This window comes from Trichechus manatus, unplaced genomic scaffold, assembly GCF_000243295.1.
Source record: "Trichechus manatus latirostris isolate Lorelei unplaced genomic scaffold, TriManLat1.0 scaffold00124, whole genome shotgun sequence".
NCBI classification, from domain to species: Eukaryota; Metazoa; Chordata; class Mammalia; order Sirenia; family Trichechidae; genus Trichechus; species Trichechus manatus.
Genome location: NW_004444060.1, coordinates 6,155,525 through 6,171,881, shown reverse-complemented (window position 1 = coordinate 6,171,881; position 16,357 = coordinate 6,155,525). Strand labels below are relative to the sequence as shown.

The following is a 16,357-nucleotide window of genomic DNA, read 5'->3' as shown; positions in this document are numbered from 1 at the left end:
ATATATATATATACATATATATATACACACACATATATCCGTGTAGTCACCATCCATTATCATATTGTCCATTACTAGTACCTCGGAAGATCCCATTTTTACCTATTCTCTGTTAATTTTCCCAAAGGAAACAACACACGATGTTGGATAAAAATGAATAAAGCTATAATATTTTCATTATTTTCATTGTACTTCCATTTATATAATTATTAATGCAGTTGAAACTATGTTTCAAAGTTATTTTATGTACTAAATAAGAATCTTCCTTGAATAACCATGATAGATAGATTATATTACATTATCTGACAACTGATCTAGTGGCAAATCCTAGAGACAGTCATGTTTTACATTCTTTACTGATTTTTTTTTTTAAATCTAAGAATCTTAAGGAAAGCCAAAACAGCTTAATGCCGAAAACACTGTTTCTGCTATTTAAATTATATCTGGAGACGTAAATGCTAAGCTTCCTTCATTTGTATGTGTGTCATGCTCTTGTTAGATTTAGATAAGCACCTCTATGACCGATTAAAATTCTACTTTTTATTACTACTTTGGTTTAACAATTCTCCTATATCCAGCGGAAAGTTTATATACAAAATTCAGTGCTGATTTTTGAAGACACCGTTTGCTTTCATTGGCAATGACTTTATGTGGGCAAAAATACCAGTAAATTTTGAGTTTCCTCTTGAAATGTAAAACCAATGAAAGACTTCATCGAGCCTGACATTAGCAGACCCTACCCTGTTTACCAACCCTCATGATTTTGAAATTTTTACCAACTCTGACAAGGTTGAAATTGTGGTCAAGCAAGCAGGTAAGCAAATAGAGACTAGTTTCTTCATCTGGTCAGACAAAAGAGAGTGAATGGTTTTTGAAGGACCTCAAGCTGCAGTGTGCCCTAATCCTCCTTGTTGGAGAGATGCTGTTGGAAAGATGCATGAAAATGAAACTAATTATATAGAAAGCACTAAAGCAGTGAGGGTCCAGAGCCTGCGTAAGATTGATTATGTAAGTAAACATGCTGTCATATAGAAGAAGAGTTTTATTTTATTGATCGATTTGTTTATTAATTTATAATCCCACTTTTCAAAACCAACTGAAGGCAGCTGAAGAAGAATTAATATTCGATATATATGGTTCTAAGGAGTACTGTGAGGAGCCATGGTGTTGTTACAGTTAGGTGTTTGCCTGCTAACCGAAAGGTCAGCAGTTCAAACCCACCAGCAGTTGTGCAGGAGAAAAGAACTGGTGATCTGCTCCCTTAAAAACTACGGCCTAGGAAACCTTATGGGGTAATTCTACTCTCTCATACACAGTCCATATGAGTCAGAATTGACTCAACGGCATACAATAACAAGGAATACTGTAACTACAAAATTCTGTTTAAACTGGGGGGGAAAAAAAAAAAAACTTTCCCAGTCAGATCTCACCAAAGATGGAATGAGCTACTTTGGAAAGCAAAACATTTTAACTCTACTGATTATTTTCAAATCAGAATCACCACACTTCTTAAACAGCATGTACTAAAACCACTGTGCCATCAGGGCTCCTTCTAAAACAGACAAACAAAAGCAAAGACAGCTGAAAGACTGTCTATTGGCTTATAGCTACTAGGTCACGAGCCTTAGATAACCCAAGAGTCTGTAGAAACTGAACTAAAAACAGGCTGGAAGGGAGCCGGGGTGGGAGAGGGTTGATATATTTATAAATCTGTAAGTTGGTCAAGGTCCCTGGGTAGCGCAAACAGTTTGCATTATACTACTAACCTAAAGGTTGGCAGTTCAAACCCACCCAGCGGTGCCATGGATGAATGGCCTGATGATACACTTTCGTAAAGATTGCAGCCAAGAAAACCTATGCAGGAGTTCTTTTCTAACCATGGGGTTAACATGAGTCAGAATTGCCTCGATGACAACTGGCTTTGTTTTTTTTTTTTGTTTTTTTGGTACATTGGTCAAGACCAAGAGTAACATAAACCATCATCACATAACAAACTTTACTACTTTAAAGGAATGAGTGTGCCATTTTCATTACCTCATCTAAACTTTTTAGGTTAACTATTTTCACTCACTGCTAACTCTGTGCTAAGCTTCTCTTCCCTTGCTTACAGATCAGATCATAATTTGGTCTACTCTTTTTCTCTAAAATGTCTTAAAAAAACAAAATGGCTTAACATACGGTAGAGAAAAAAAATCCTGATGTTTAATTATACATCTGAGTGGATAGAGAATTGTGGGATATTAAACCTGTTGACTCTTTTTCCTTTTTTTTCAGACGAGATATTTCTCTATTATCATTATATTATGTTTCTCCTTAAGACACTAGTCACAACATTTATCCTAGTATTATGTTTCTCTCTGCCTTTCAGATGTTTGCCTTTGGGGGCACTGATAAAAACATTATATTTCGTGGTTCTGCATTAAAAATCACTTCTTTTTCTGACAAGCTATTTAAAATGTCATTTGAGCCTTATGAAGGCTTTTAGAAAAATCCAGAGGCCTAGACCAATATGACCTAAACTGTGTTTCTGCAAGGACAGCAATTTCCTTTTGAGGATTATGGTTCCAGGGAAGATTGCTTCCAAATATCTGCGAGAGAAATACTTTCCAGTGTTAATGCTGTTTTTCACTCTATATTGATTTTTAGAGCATTTCACTTCACCCCATATAAAGGACAAGTAATACTAAAATACTGTTTAATTATGATAATATTAAAAATAACAAGTATAATCATTTCTTAAACCTGAGCGATCAAAGCATATCTATTCAGGATACGCTTTTGACTTCTGATTCTCAGGTATAACAAATTTCTGTTGTTTGCTTTACCATTATTTTCCTCTGAAGATCAAAAAGCATAAGAACAAGAATTAGTGTAGTTTCCTTGCATTAAATAACACCTAATTATGAAATAAGGAGCTGTAAGAGTGGTGCTTTTAAAGAGAATGGGCTAGTGAGTTAAAATATGCATGTTCATTGATCACAAATGGATGAGAAATGTCACCCAGTCATGGCACAGAAAGAAGCCGATTGAAAACAGGTGACCTTTACAAAACGTGAGTGAACAATTTCTGCCGTTCATTAGAGGACAAGATATCTACACAGAACATAAGGTGGATGTGATGTATGAAATACATTAAACAGAATTCAGTGGTTATAGGCATGGCAAATTTTATGAATGAATCTAATTGTTACTTCATTTTTGTGGTGTTTTTTTAACATTTCATGGAGGTGACATTGAAGAGCAAAATTCTATTCAGAACACAAGAGTTTAATAGCCCATGGGGAAGGTAGAAACACTGGTTTATAAATAAATACTTGCCCTTTACATTCAGAGAGGAAAATTACCTATTGTTTTTACATAGGATTTGCGTTTGTTAGTTCCTGTCACCGGGAATGGAGCAGTGAATGAGATAGGCATAGGGTCTATGCTATCAAGGATCTTGGAAGTTAGTATTACTACACAATGTAATGAGGACTGTGATCAGAATGAAGGGGGCATAGAGTGTGTTATAGAAGCCAACAGTACCAGGACCATTCGTCATCAAGCAACCCCACATGTATCAAAGTAAAACTGTACTCCATAAGATTTTCAATAGCTGAGTTTTTGGAAGTAGATCTCCAGGTCTTTCTTCTGAGGTGCCTCTGGGTGGACTCAAGCCTTTTGATTAGCTGCTGAGCATGTTAACTACTGCACTACCCAAGGACTACCTGGAAGCCAATAGAGCAGTATTTCAACATGTCAACTAGACTGGTAAGGGTCAGAAACTATTTGGATAAAATGACATTGTAAATGAGTTCTGAGGGACAAGAGAACCAGCCGGCCGGGAGGGGCGGGAGGTGGGGAGTCAGCTTGATACAACAGGCAGCAAACATTAAGTGTCAGTGATAAGGGACTAAAAGAAGTTGATCATGGCTGTGTCATAGATTGCTGGAGGTTAGGTGAGACTAGGAAGAATTCATCAAAATAAATCCCAGTCTTAGTTTCCTAATGCTGCCATAACAAATTACCACTAACTGGGTGGCCTTAAACAACAGAAATGTATCTTTTCACAGTTTTGGAGATTAGGAGTCCTAAGAAGGGTATCTGCTATGTTGATTCCTTCTGAGACCTGGGAAAGAAAACTCTCCCATGTGTCTCTCCTAGCTTCTGGTGGCTCCTGGCAATCCTTGCATTTTTTGGCTTGCATCTGCCTCTGTAGTCACATGTCCATCCTTCTGTCTATATCTTCATGTCTGTTCTCTTTTGTAAGACACCACTTGGATGGGATTAGGACCCAACCTGCTCCATTCTGATCTTAGTTAACTGATACCATCTTGAAAGACACTATTTCCAAACAAGGTCACGTTCACAGGTATCGGGGTTTAGAACACACACACACACACACACACACACACACATATATGTATATATATACACACACACATTTATTTTTATTTTTATTTTTTTGGGGGGGACACAATTCAATCCATAACAATGCCAAATTGAGGTTCAAATAATACCCTAAACGAGATGAAAAACTACAAGAGAAGCCTTTAAGGTAGGAGTAACATGGTCAAGTTTGTATTTAGAGAGGTCAATGTGCTGGCAGTACAGAGACGAGCCTGAGGAGAGGAGAAGAATAAAGGAAACAATATGAAAAGAGAGATGGAGCTGATGTGAACTGGAGAGCAGACAGGATAAAATCCCATGTGAGGGGTACCTGGAAAGCAGAATCGAAAAAAAACAAACAAACAAACAACAAAAAAAACAGATGTTGATTGGATGCGTGGGATGTGAGAAATGTTAAGACAATGATGATAGTTTGATTTCTGACTTGACCCATTATGTAGCTCATAGTGCCATTTGATGTGACAGTGAAGATAGAACAGGTAGAAAAGTTTTAGGTGGTAGGATTCGAAGATACATTCATTTCTCATTTCTTCTATCTCTGTCCAAATTCAAGCTATCCTTCAATCTATAGTTTAGGAAACTTCTGGTATTTCCTGGATCTTCTGCATTGAGTCAAGTATTAGCAACACACAGCACGTATCTTGCATGACTGCACACTGCCTGTGACCGCACACTGCCCATGAATGCACACTGCCCGTGACCGCACACTGCCCGTGACCGCACACTGCCCATGACCGCACAATGCCCATGAATGCACACTGCCCGTGACCACACAATGCCCATGACCACACACTGCCCATGAATGCACACTGCCCGTGACCACGCACTGCCCATGACCGTGCACTCTCCATCACTGCACACTGCCCATAAATGCACAATATCTGTCACTGCACACTGTCCATGACCACACACTGTCCACGACCGCCCGCTGCCCATGACCGCCCGCTGCCCATGACCGCCCGCTGCCAATGACTGCCTGCTGCCCATGACCGCACGCTGTCCACGACCTCACACTGTCCACGACTGCCCACTGCCCATGACCTCACACTGTCCACAACCTCACACTGTCCATGACCTCACACTGTTCACGACTGCCCGCTGTCCATGAGCTCACGCTGTCCACGAGCTCATGCTGTTCATGACCTCACACTGTCCACAACTGCCCACTTTCCACAACTGCCCACTGCCCACAACCAAACACTGTCCACGACCGCACACTGCCCACGACCTCACACAGCCCACGACCTCACACTGTCCACGACCTCACACTCCCCACGACCTCACACTGCCCACGACCGCACACTGTCCATGACCGCACACTGTCCATGATTGTACACCACAGTCCATTGTCACTGCTGTTTCTCTTGTCTGCCCCTCCCTTACCTACAGGCTGAGTACATTATGTACTGGAATGAGGTCCTGTCAACATGTTTTTCTAGCAACCAGCACAATACCTGACAATTAAGAGGTGTACAATAATTAATGCATAAATTAAGTAGATGAAGTTAACCTTTTGGGAAATATGGTTGAATTTACAGAATCCAAAGCAAAAAAGCAAAACTATCATTATTTAGTTACTTGCATCAATCCTGACACAACAACCAAGTAATTAATTGATTAGTTTAAAAAATCCATTCATTCTTTATTCATTGAATGTTTTCTGAGCATCTATCCTATGCCATGGACTATTCTAGACACTAGGTTACAGCTATTAATAAAAGAAATGACTGTTCCTGCCTTCATAAAACATACATTCTAATATCTGAATGGGATAGGAGAAAACAATGCAACCACATAAGTTTAAAGGTATATGTTTGATTTTAATCACTGTAGAAAAAATAATAGGAAGAATAATAGGAAATTCTAGGGCAGATTTTTAATTTAAAAATGATGAAAATATAAATTATCACAAATTTGTTGCTGTATTAATGAAATATATTTCCCTTGGTGTTTTGTAGATTTTAACAACAAAATGTGGCAACTGGGAATTGAAGACAGAAGGTAGAGGAGTGAGCTGAAACCAATAACCTAGCAATTCAGTTTTGGAAGAGACAGAGTAAGTTGAACTGACAAATAACAAAGCTTTAGGACTGTATTCCTAAAATGAAAGGAACTGGGATGTCACATGAGACGTCAGAATTTTCTGACAAGTTCTCAACTTTGATATAGAGTTTTCCTAGTTGGTGTCAAGTCAACAATTGCTAGGTATATGGAAGAGGGGTTGGAGAAACAATGAACCCTCCACTCTGTCTTAACTACAAAAAATTAAATACGTTAGCTATGCTTATCTAAATATTTCACTTTCTAGTGCATCCAATTATTCTATTTCCAAAGTGGGTATGTGGAAATCAACAATCAGTTAAAAATACATTTCTCAACTTTGACCTAGCTCAGAACTTCCATTGTCCTTCAGTGACAGGAATAATTACTTCAGAAGTCCGCTCAACCTGTAACCCAGGTGAGCTGGAAACGAAGCCACATCCTTTGGTAGATCCTTGAATAGACATACCCAGCTGCAGTAATCCTAGAGCAAAGTGGAAGCAGGGTGAGCAAAATTCCTTAGGAAAAAGCAGCACGGCACTCCCTCAGGAGCTTGTTAGAAGTGTAGAATCCCAGGCCCCATTCTAGAAACAGTGAATAAGGTTCCCAGGTAATTTGCATGTCCTTTATAGTTTGAGAGGAGCTATTTTTCAGGAGCAGTCCTCAACCTTGGCTGCATATTAGAATTGTCAGAGAACCTTAAAATGCTGATAATCAGGCCACATTCTTATATATTCTGATCTTATCAGAATTATCTCCATATGTCTCAAACTCTAGATTCCTGGGTCCTAACCCAGACCCACTAAATCAGTACTCCAGGTATGAGACCCAGGAATCTACTGCTTTAAGACCCAGATCAGCTGATTCCTATATATTCCAAATATAAGAATGAGTAGCTTGGAAAATGAAAAACAAAGGATTCCATTGCAGAAAATATATTTTCACTAGGTTTATTATTTAAATCAATATAAAAAGCATGGGATAGCTTTGCTTCTATATAGCTGCTAATTGGTAACGTTGTCCAAATTATAACTACAAAATTTAAATACCATAGTAAAATACAGATGAATTGGATGAGTTGGTAGGTAAGAGGAAGTGATAAGCCTGAATCAATCTGGAAACAGACATTTAGATAATTATCTTCAAGACATATAAAAGATATTCTACCAAATATTCATCATGCTGATGAGAAAAAATAAAATAAAAAACACCATGCAACATGAATTAATTTCCCTTCTAAAATAGGGGATCAGCAAACCTTTTCTGAAAAGACCAAATAGTAAATATTTTCTCCTTTGTAGGCCCTATGATCTCTTCTTGCAACTATTCAACTGTGCTTTTGTAGCCTGCATGCAGCCATAGACAATACAGAAATGAATGGCTGTGGCTGTATTCCAGTAGAAATTCTATTTACAAAAACAGGCAGCAGACTAGATTTGGCCCATGGGGTATACTTTTCTCACCTCTCCAACACCAAGTTAGGTTGCTGAATATCAGTGGTCGAAATGGACCAGTTTTTCAAGACTTGTTCCCTTCCTCTCAACATACTAAGAAAAAAATCAAGGAACAGATTTCCTTGCTACTTTAGTTCACTGTCAACAATAGGAAGGTTTCTGTAAACAGCCTACTAAATTATTTTCCTTCAAGAAACATCCAATCATTTATGTAAATCCAGTTAGAATATGTAGGTTCCTAAAATTCAAATGTATTGATATAGACACAATGTCTGAAAGTGGCTCCAGAAGCTTCTGGTAAAATCCAAGTTGCACTGTTAGTAAGGAGAGAAAATGTTCCTAAGTTTCCTTAAATGACAGATGAGGTGAGGGACTAATAACAGGTTTCCTGTTTATATGCCAACTGTCATTTCCTGAGCATCTGAGCACTTGTAACTATGTTACATCAATTATCTCCTTTACTCCTCACAACACTGCTATGGGAATAGGTACCATCATTAGCCCCATCTTAAAGAGCATAAAAACCAAGTTTAGAAACTTTAACTGACTTGGCCAAGGTCGCAGAGCTAGCAAGTGCCGTCACTGGGATTTGAACTCAGGCAGTTGGACATAGAATCTGTACGTGAAAGCTCTGCACATTACTGCCCCGTCCACCGTCTGCCAAAACTGTGAATATATAAGATGTTCAGTCGACTCTACTCTTCGTTTTCAAGGAACACAGATGTGCTCAGTGTGAATTGGGTATTGAGACTGAAACCACAGAGAAAAACCAGGAAAATGGGAAGAAATCTCAGCACTGCATGTTGTTGGTGATGTTTTGTGCCTTTGAGTTGATTCCAGCTCATAGTAGGTTTGGAATATCACTTTGGATAACACAGCCTCATTGCCCCAACACAAGAACACTCCCTCCTGCTTGTGATTAGCCATTATGGTGAATCAGTAAATCTGTCGCTTTCCTAATTGACCCGACACAACTAACCTTGTTTTCCTTCCTGACAACCTCATGCCTTCAGCAGATTACCATCTCTGTATGTTTCTTAACTTCTGCTCCTGAACACCGACTACAGGTTATCCACATTGTATTTCATATTTAAGGCCCCAAGTCAGAGGTTTGTTATCTAGCATAGAACATCCTTCGACAGCAGGGTCCTGTAAGGCCACCTAGTATCCGTGGCCACTCTAGAGATGGCTGTCTTTGCCTTGGGCACATTCATCCATCTCTGGTCAAATCTACTGTGGCCTGTGGGGCCAAGACACATAGGGAGACCTATGTATTGTGAGCACTCAGAGTATAACAAAATCCTTCGCAATACTGCTTTTACACACCATGGTCATTCTTCTCGGATAGCAATACACACACCCACACCCACTCACACACACCCACACACACACTCTTTGTTTTTCTGTTATTCTTATACATATCTAGGAGGATAAACCAACAGTTTACCACAAAACCTCAAGAATGAAAAGTAAGCTGACCCGAAGATGGAAATTTTATAGTTTGGCCACTAACCAAAAGGTTGGCAGTTCGAATCCACCAGCTGCTGCTTGGAAGCCCTATGGGGAAGTTCTCCGCTGTCCTATAGGATCACGATGAGTCAGAATCGGTTCGATGGCAATGGGTTTGGTTTTATATACACACACACACACACACACACACACACACACACACATATATGTATATATGTGTATATATATGTATGTGACACTTTTTATATATTTCTTTCCAAGGACCATGTCTCATATCAATGTTGTATCTGTTATTTGCAGTATCTGGTGCAATGTCATCTTTTTATACACTTGGGAACATTCTGGAGCACAGTATGTTATAGCCATGCAACCTAACTTTCAGCACATCTTTGCATGTGACAGCCATTCATACCAGATTTTCCAGGTCATGCTCATATTATAAAATCTCTCCCTTTTTGTCATAAAAGTGGACCAAATTTTGGTTTGGAAAATATTGTCACCATATCAACATAATTAGCTACAGCAAATCTTTGTGTACATACAGGAAGGTTTATATAAAGCCAGTGGAACAGATAGATTCCTGTACATTTACATCTTTTTTTTTTTAAAGCCTACCTTCCCACATTCAATTCCAACTGTTAGTTTTTCAATCTTTTGTATTGTGAATATCTTTTGCCACTAATATGAGTTTCCTTTTACTGCCTTTGATTACTCCTTTTAATCTTGTTTCAATACAAGTAGCATCGAATTTATATCTCTACATTTTATTTAATTTAACCTGAGTAAATCAATGTCTCTTGGAAAGTTGTATACGTTAAAGATACTAAAGTTCAATGGTGATTACAAGATAGCAGAGTGTTTTTTCTGTCAGTAGAAATCAGAATCAGCTTGAAGCAAAGAACTGAACACTGACCTCTAGCAAACTAAAAGAACATAGTATATGCTTGTTTCAAACACTGGTGGCTATGGAATTTACAAAATTATTTATCTTGAGTAAGCCAACAGTTAAACTATTCTGAAGATAATACAATTAAGTTTTACAATCTTAAGCATAGTATAAACATGTTCATGAGTATCATGCAGAGTGTAGAGTATGACATTAAAACATAGCCTGATCTGAGTTTGAACCATAAAACCAAAAAACAAAACCTATTGCCATCAAGTCGATCCCAGTTTAGCAACCCCATAGGTTTACTAATTATGGTGTGAACTTGGCCCAGTTAAATATCCTCTCCCAGGCCCCATATCCTCATCCGGAAGATGGGGATAAATAATCTCTACCTAATCATTTTCTTTTGATGATTATGTAATCATACATGCAAAGTCTGTATCTTAGGTATCTGGCATTTAGGAGGCATGCAAAACATGTTAGATACTATCTTTCCCCATTGTCTTTTATTGAAAATAATAGCACATATTGATGAGTAGGTTGTAAATCTTAAAGCAAGTTTTATAAATTTTACCAGATTTTTATTCGTTTAAATTTTGAAATTGCCTCATCTAAATGAGTTTACCCCATAAGATGTTTTCTAATCTCACAGAAGGAATAAATTATAGTCAAATAAATGAAAAATGGTATTAATATGGAACCTAGACTTATGATGACACCTATTGATAATATAATAATGGAGGGGGAAAAAAAAAAGAAAGAAAAAGAAGTCAGATTGAGAAGATTGATGCTACCAAAAATAAACATCTCCTAATTCTACCCACTTAACACCACCAATACCATTCTACACAAGAATGTCTCCATTCCCTTACCAGTTTGTGTGATGCAAATTAAGACAATAACAGCAAGAACAGCAGCAGCAGCAGCAACCAAGCCCCCTAAAAACGAAGAAATACCTTCATTTCTTTTAATGTAAACACTTATGTATACACTAAACACGTCCTTCCATAGTAAAACAAACAAACAAACTGGTTGCCATTGAGTTGATTCCAACTCATAGTGACCCTACAGGACAGAGTAGAACTGCCCCATAGGGTTTCCAAGGATCAGATGGTGGATTCCAACTGTCGACCTTTTGATTAGCAGCGAAGTTCTTAACCATTGTACCACCAGGGCTCTTCAATAGTCAGAGGCATTACTAAAATACATCCTATCAAAGTTCATTGGGTGTGCTGCTACATTAATTTTGAACTTGGCATAAGGTATAGTCTATAACAGATAGGTGTTTTCAGAAATGTACAAGTTTATTCCCTTGAAGGTGGCTCTGTTTGGTTAATGCGCCTCTTCGTGTTTGTCAGGGCTGCATAAAGGAAAAAAAAAAAAAAAAAGCCAACAACCCAGTGGCAGTAACTATAGTGAACATACTCTTCTCTCAGATATCTTTGAGTCAACTGAGAAACCTTTCCCCCAGAGAAGGGAGACAGGGTCTCAGTGCAACAGAGCTAGGTAAATGTTTGCAGACTTTAACTAAAAACATACAGATAACCATCAAGTACATGTCACTGCCTATGAGACTCTTGCAAAAATTGTATTCCTGTGGGCTAAGCAATAACATCAACATCAGCCTGAAATGCTCTCCAGAGAATTTCTAAAGGAGAGCCAATTAATATAAGCAGAGTTCTGACATCTGTATAAAATGTCCCATCTCTAGATACACATAGGAACAAGGCAGAATCAACATTTCATGAAATATGAGTGCTCATTCTAGAAAGCACATTTAAGACACCATTATAAATCTTTACACAGGCAACCTGACATTTACATTGTGCTTTCATATTACAGATTAGTTATTGAAAATCATTTTATAAGTATTAGCCTGTAATTACATGTAATTATATTTTTAAATGTTTGTTTCAATTTTTGAAAACCATTTCAAAGTTTAAGTACTCTATAATAAGTGGTTATGTTTCTTCATGTGCTTAGAGTGCTAATCAATAGGCCATATATAATTATGTTGATAGAATCAGTTTATCATTCTTTACATAGAAATTCACCATAATGTGGGCTAAAACCTTCAGACAATATTTACATATGCAAAGTAAAGAAGAAGAGAAAAAGTTTAGGTAATTAAATCAAACTTTGGAGAAAAGTTACCTCCATTGTCTCTTTAGATATGTTTAACAAATTTTTAAGAAAAACGGGTATAGAAGAAATGATGTGTTACTAGGCAATCTAAGTTAACTAGATAATTGCCTGAAATTATACATGTAAGATACAAGCTCAACATCAATTCACCACAGTTTTATAACAAAGATCAACTTCTAGCACAAAGTCAACGATTTCACTAAAGAAACATATAACCTTAAACATTATTAAACAATTCTACTTTCCAAAATAAACATTTCTGGAAGCATTTAATTTTTCTTCATTTTCTTTTTTTATTAATCTATCTCATAAAAGGAATCCATCTCTCCTGTATAGAACCATAAATCAGATCAAAGACATCTTCATTCTAGGTTAATTGTTCTTGAAAGTTACATCCCAAATTCTATCATTTAAATTACAACTCCTAAATGGACACTATTAAAATATTCTGGGATTTAGCATGAAATCCTTAAACCCAGAGGGAGCTCAGGAATGTTGCTAAAGTAGAAACTGCACAAAATTTCAACGCTCCTTTGCAAATTTTCTTTCCATTTAATTTAACTTCGAAGCTTTTAGACTCAGATTTTTTACCATATGGCATCAACAAAACACTTCCCTCAAAATCAAGTTACCTTCATACAGCACAATCCTCTAAATAGATTAGTGAAAAGGTAAAATGAGAAATGAACCCTCTTTTTGTAGTCCCTTTTATCTTCTCTTGATGCAAGTCAAAATGATTATATTTCATAAGAAATTGCCTGGAAATGCCATTATCCCCCAACGCCGGTTTTCGTTCCAGGACACTTGCTTATAAACTGAGCCTTTTCCTGACATCAACAATCACTTGCTGCAGTGCAGAATGTCAGTCTAGTCATTTAGAACTTTCAATGCAGAAATCCAGTGCGACGCAGTCACCCAGATAAAGCAGCACTTACCTTAATTGAAATATTCTCTGCGAAGGAGGTGAGAAATCAGTCAAATCAACCGTGAATGGGGTGGGGAGATCGAAGTTTTCAATCAACACCCTCCAAGTAGCTGCATACTGGGCTTCTTTTTGCTGTTTATGTTGAGCTCCTCACTGTCTAAGGGGAGAAAAAAGATAAGCTGAAATCCTCAGAGGTTCTCAGGGAGTAAATGAGGACTAAGGGATGTTTCTGAACGGGAAATGCTCCGTGAGCGTGCTCCGTTTGGAGGCTCCCTTGCCGCTGTGATAGGCTCCTGTCATGTCCCGGGAGCTGGGCGATAATCATTGACCTGATTAGCAGGGAACTTTCCCTGTGTACGGACAAAGCACAAGGAGTCTTGGTCACCCTCCTGGGAGTTGGAAAAGGCACCACGGCCGCTTGGGAATCTTGCCGTTTCCAGCCTAAAGGATAAACTACAACTAAGACTATAATTTGCCAGGAGATTAGCCACAGTGTTACAGCCACCGAACGACTTAAACATGCTTTCTCTTGCTGGTTTTCCAGGTGCCCTCGTGTTAGCTACCAGGTACAGAGAAGCAATTAATAGACTGATAGAGTTGATTTGTAAGACAAGCCTAAAGCTGAAACATGTTTAAAGCAGGGTGATAAAAGAGACAGCTGCACTTGTCTTTGACCCTAGCCCGGTACATACTTCAACCTTTGTCTAAGTAAAATGAATTTAAAGGTTTATCACAGCCCTCCAGAGGGCAACTCTATGCTTTATACATCGGAAGTATTCATTCTAAATAAGCATATGTGTCAGTCCCCCTCCTCCCCCCGCCTAGATACAAGCACCCAAACCAAGGCTGGAGAATTGAGCATTGCTCGTGCAGTTTTTCAAATAGCATTTTAAATTGCAAAACTGTTTGCACTGTACTATAAACCTGAGGGGGCCCTGGTGGCCAATGGTTAAGAGCTAGGACCGCTAACCAAAAGGTTGGCAGTTCGAATCCCCCAGCCGCTCCTTGGAAACCCTATGGAACAGTTCTACTCGCTATGAGTCGGAATCAACTCGACAGCAATGAGTTTTTTTTTGTTTGTCTGTTTTGTTTGCTTGTTTGATTAACTTGAGATACCTACCAGAATACATTACACCTAACTGAACACTCTGTTCTATTACCTGTTAAAATACTGATTTACTAAAACAAAAATAAACAAGGGCATAAGAGGATCCAAAATGTCAAACAACTTTTAAAAATGGGGTCCTGTGTCATTAACAACATACTGATAGCCATCCTTCATCCGCTGTTTCTGCCACTGACCACCTGAGACGCTCTTCTCCATCCAGGATATCAAAAGTTACTAGTTCCCTAAAGAGATCTAGTTCTCTCTAAAAGGTCACATAACTAAATGGCGAAGCCTCAAACGGTTAATTTGTGACAGCTCTCACTTTCATAGGAGAAAATTATGCAAATAACTTAAAAAGAACAGATGAAAAAGTCATTTGCATGTCTTGAGGGTGAGAAAAATCGCATTGCCAGAGAGAAAACCGACGAATGTCCTCGCGCGATGATACTGTGATGTGTTCAGCACTTCTGTTTTTCCAAGTCGCTCTCCCTTCGGACATATGGCCTGCCTTCAACTGTGCGCATGCGCACGTTCGTGTGCACTTGAGTAGGTGCTTGTGGGGGTGTGTGTGTGTGAAAGAGAGACGGAGATAGTGACTGTATTTGCATTGATATCTTTACATGTATCTTTAAAAACGCAAATTTCAGTAATGTACAAAAAGTCTCTGTATATAATAGAGAATTTGTTTACCTTATATAGCCCCAAGATAATTTCATAAAACATATCTCATTAAAATCTAAGCTCTTTGATGGAACTTCTTGCATAAAATAAAACTCCAGTGTTACTGAGTTCCTGTAAATAGGACAGATCCTGGCTCCTCAAAGGGAAATGCACCAGGAGAAGCCTCAGGAGGAGGGGCTGCTTGCGTCTGGTGCAGAGGAGGTCTCTTGCTCCCTCAGCTGGTGGAGGGTGAGAACTGAAGACAAACAAACCCAGTCAATACATACCAAAGATGAAGGGCAACTTTTGCTGCTGCTGAACAGGAAACTCATTATCCAGTTACAGAATGGCATTAGAATGTTCTAGTAGACAAGAGGCTTCTAAAAGCGAAATTGAAGCACCCAGAGCATAAATAGTAAACAGGGAATATAACTGCTAATTTCTTCGTACAGGACCCCGACTAGTCTTTAACACAGCACGTGGAAATGAAAATCTCCTGGATGCCATGGTTCCAATGTTTACATGGTAATGTCATTAAAGCGTTATGTTTCCACATTGATGTAATTTCCATTCTGAGGATCTTGATTTACATAGTGACCTCTTTCTAAAACGTTTACGTATTTTTCATGAACCCCATCCAACAGCAATTATTCTCACTAACTAGAAGAAGTACCTACTAACGTAACTTTGTATCTGATTAAATAGTTTCCACCTGGAAAGCCCAGCCTGCTTAAGAGCTCACTGAAGATATTGCAAATAACCAATCTTTCTCTTCATAGAATCCAAGAGTCTTTCACTCTAAATGTTTTCTGTAGAGAGTATAAGTGACTCTTCAATATTGTTTTTTAACCTATGTTGGACCAATAATCAGTTTTATCTGGAAGCACATGCACGTGGAACAAAGCAAAATATAAGTCTTTCACGGATGTGTGGAGAGAAGAGAGTACTGTAAATTATAATATAAAAATCCATTGCCATCGAGTGGCAACCTCATATGTTACAGAGTAGAACGGCTCCATAGGGTTTTCTTGGCTGCAATCTTTATGGTGTTTGTGAAGAATATTAAATATACCATGGACTACCAGAAGAAAAAACAACTTTGCCTTGGAGGAAGTACAGCCAGAATACTCGTTAGAAGCAAGGGTGGCGAGACTTCATCTCGCTTATTTTGGACATGTCATCTGGTAGAAAAACGTCATGCTTGGTAAAGTAGAGGGTCAGCGACAAAGAGGGAGACCCGCAATGAGATGAATTGACAGTGGTTGCAAAAATGGGCT

At 38.4% G+C, this 16,357-nt stretch overlaps 1 protein-coding gene across 2 annotated transcripts in view; it reads right to left on the bottom strand.

Moving 5' to 3' along the window:
- Window positions 1-14,828, bottom strand: part of CDH12 (cadherin 12) — a 541,757-nt gene extending 526,929 nt beyond the window's left edge. Inside the window, exons 1-2 of one of the 2 annotated variants that reach the window (XM_023738882.1) lie at window positions 14,578-14,828; window positions 13,323-13,469 (exon numbers count right to left, since the gene is read on the bottom strand). The gene's annotated coding sequence lies outside the window, so the exon portion shown is untranslated. Of the gene's footprint in view, window positions 1-13,322; window positions 13,588-14,577 lie in introns of those variants that run through there. The other variant, XM_004384606.3, reaches the window with a different exon arrangement.
- Between the last annotated feature and the right edge of the window lie 1,529 nt (window positions 14,829-16,357).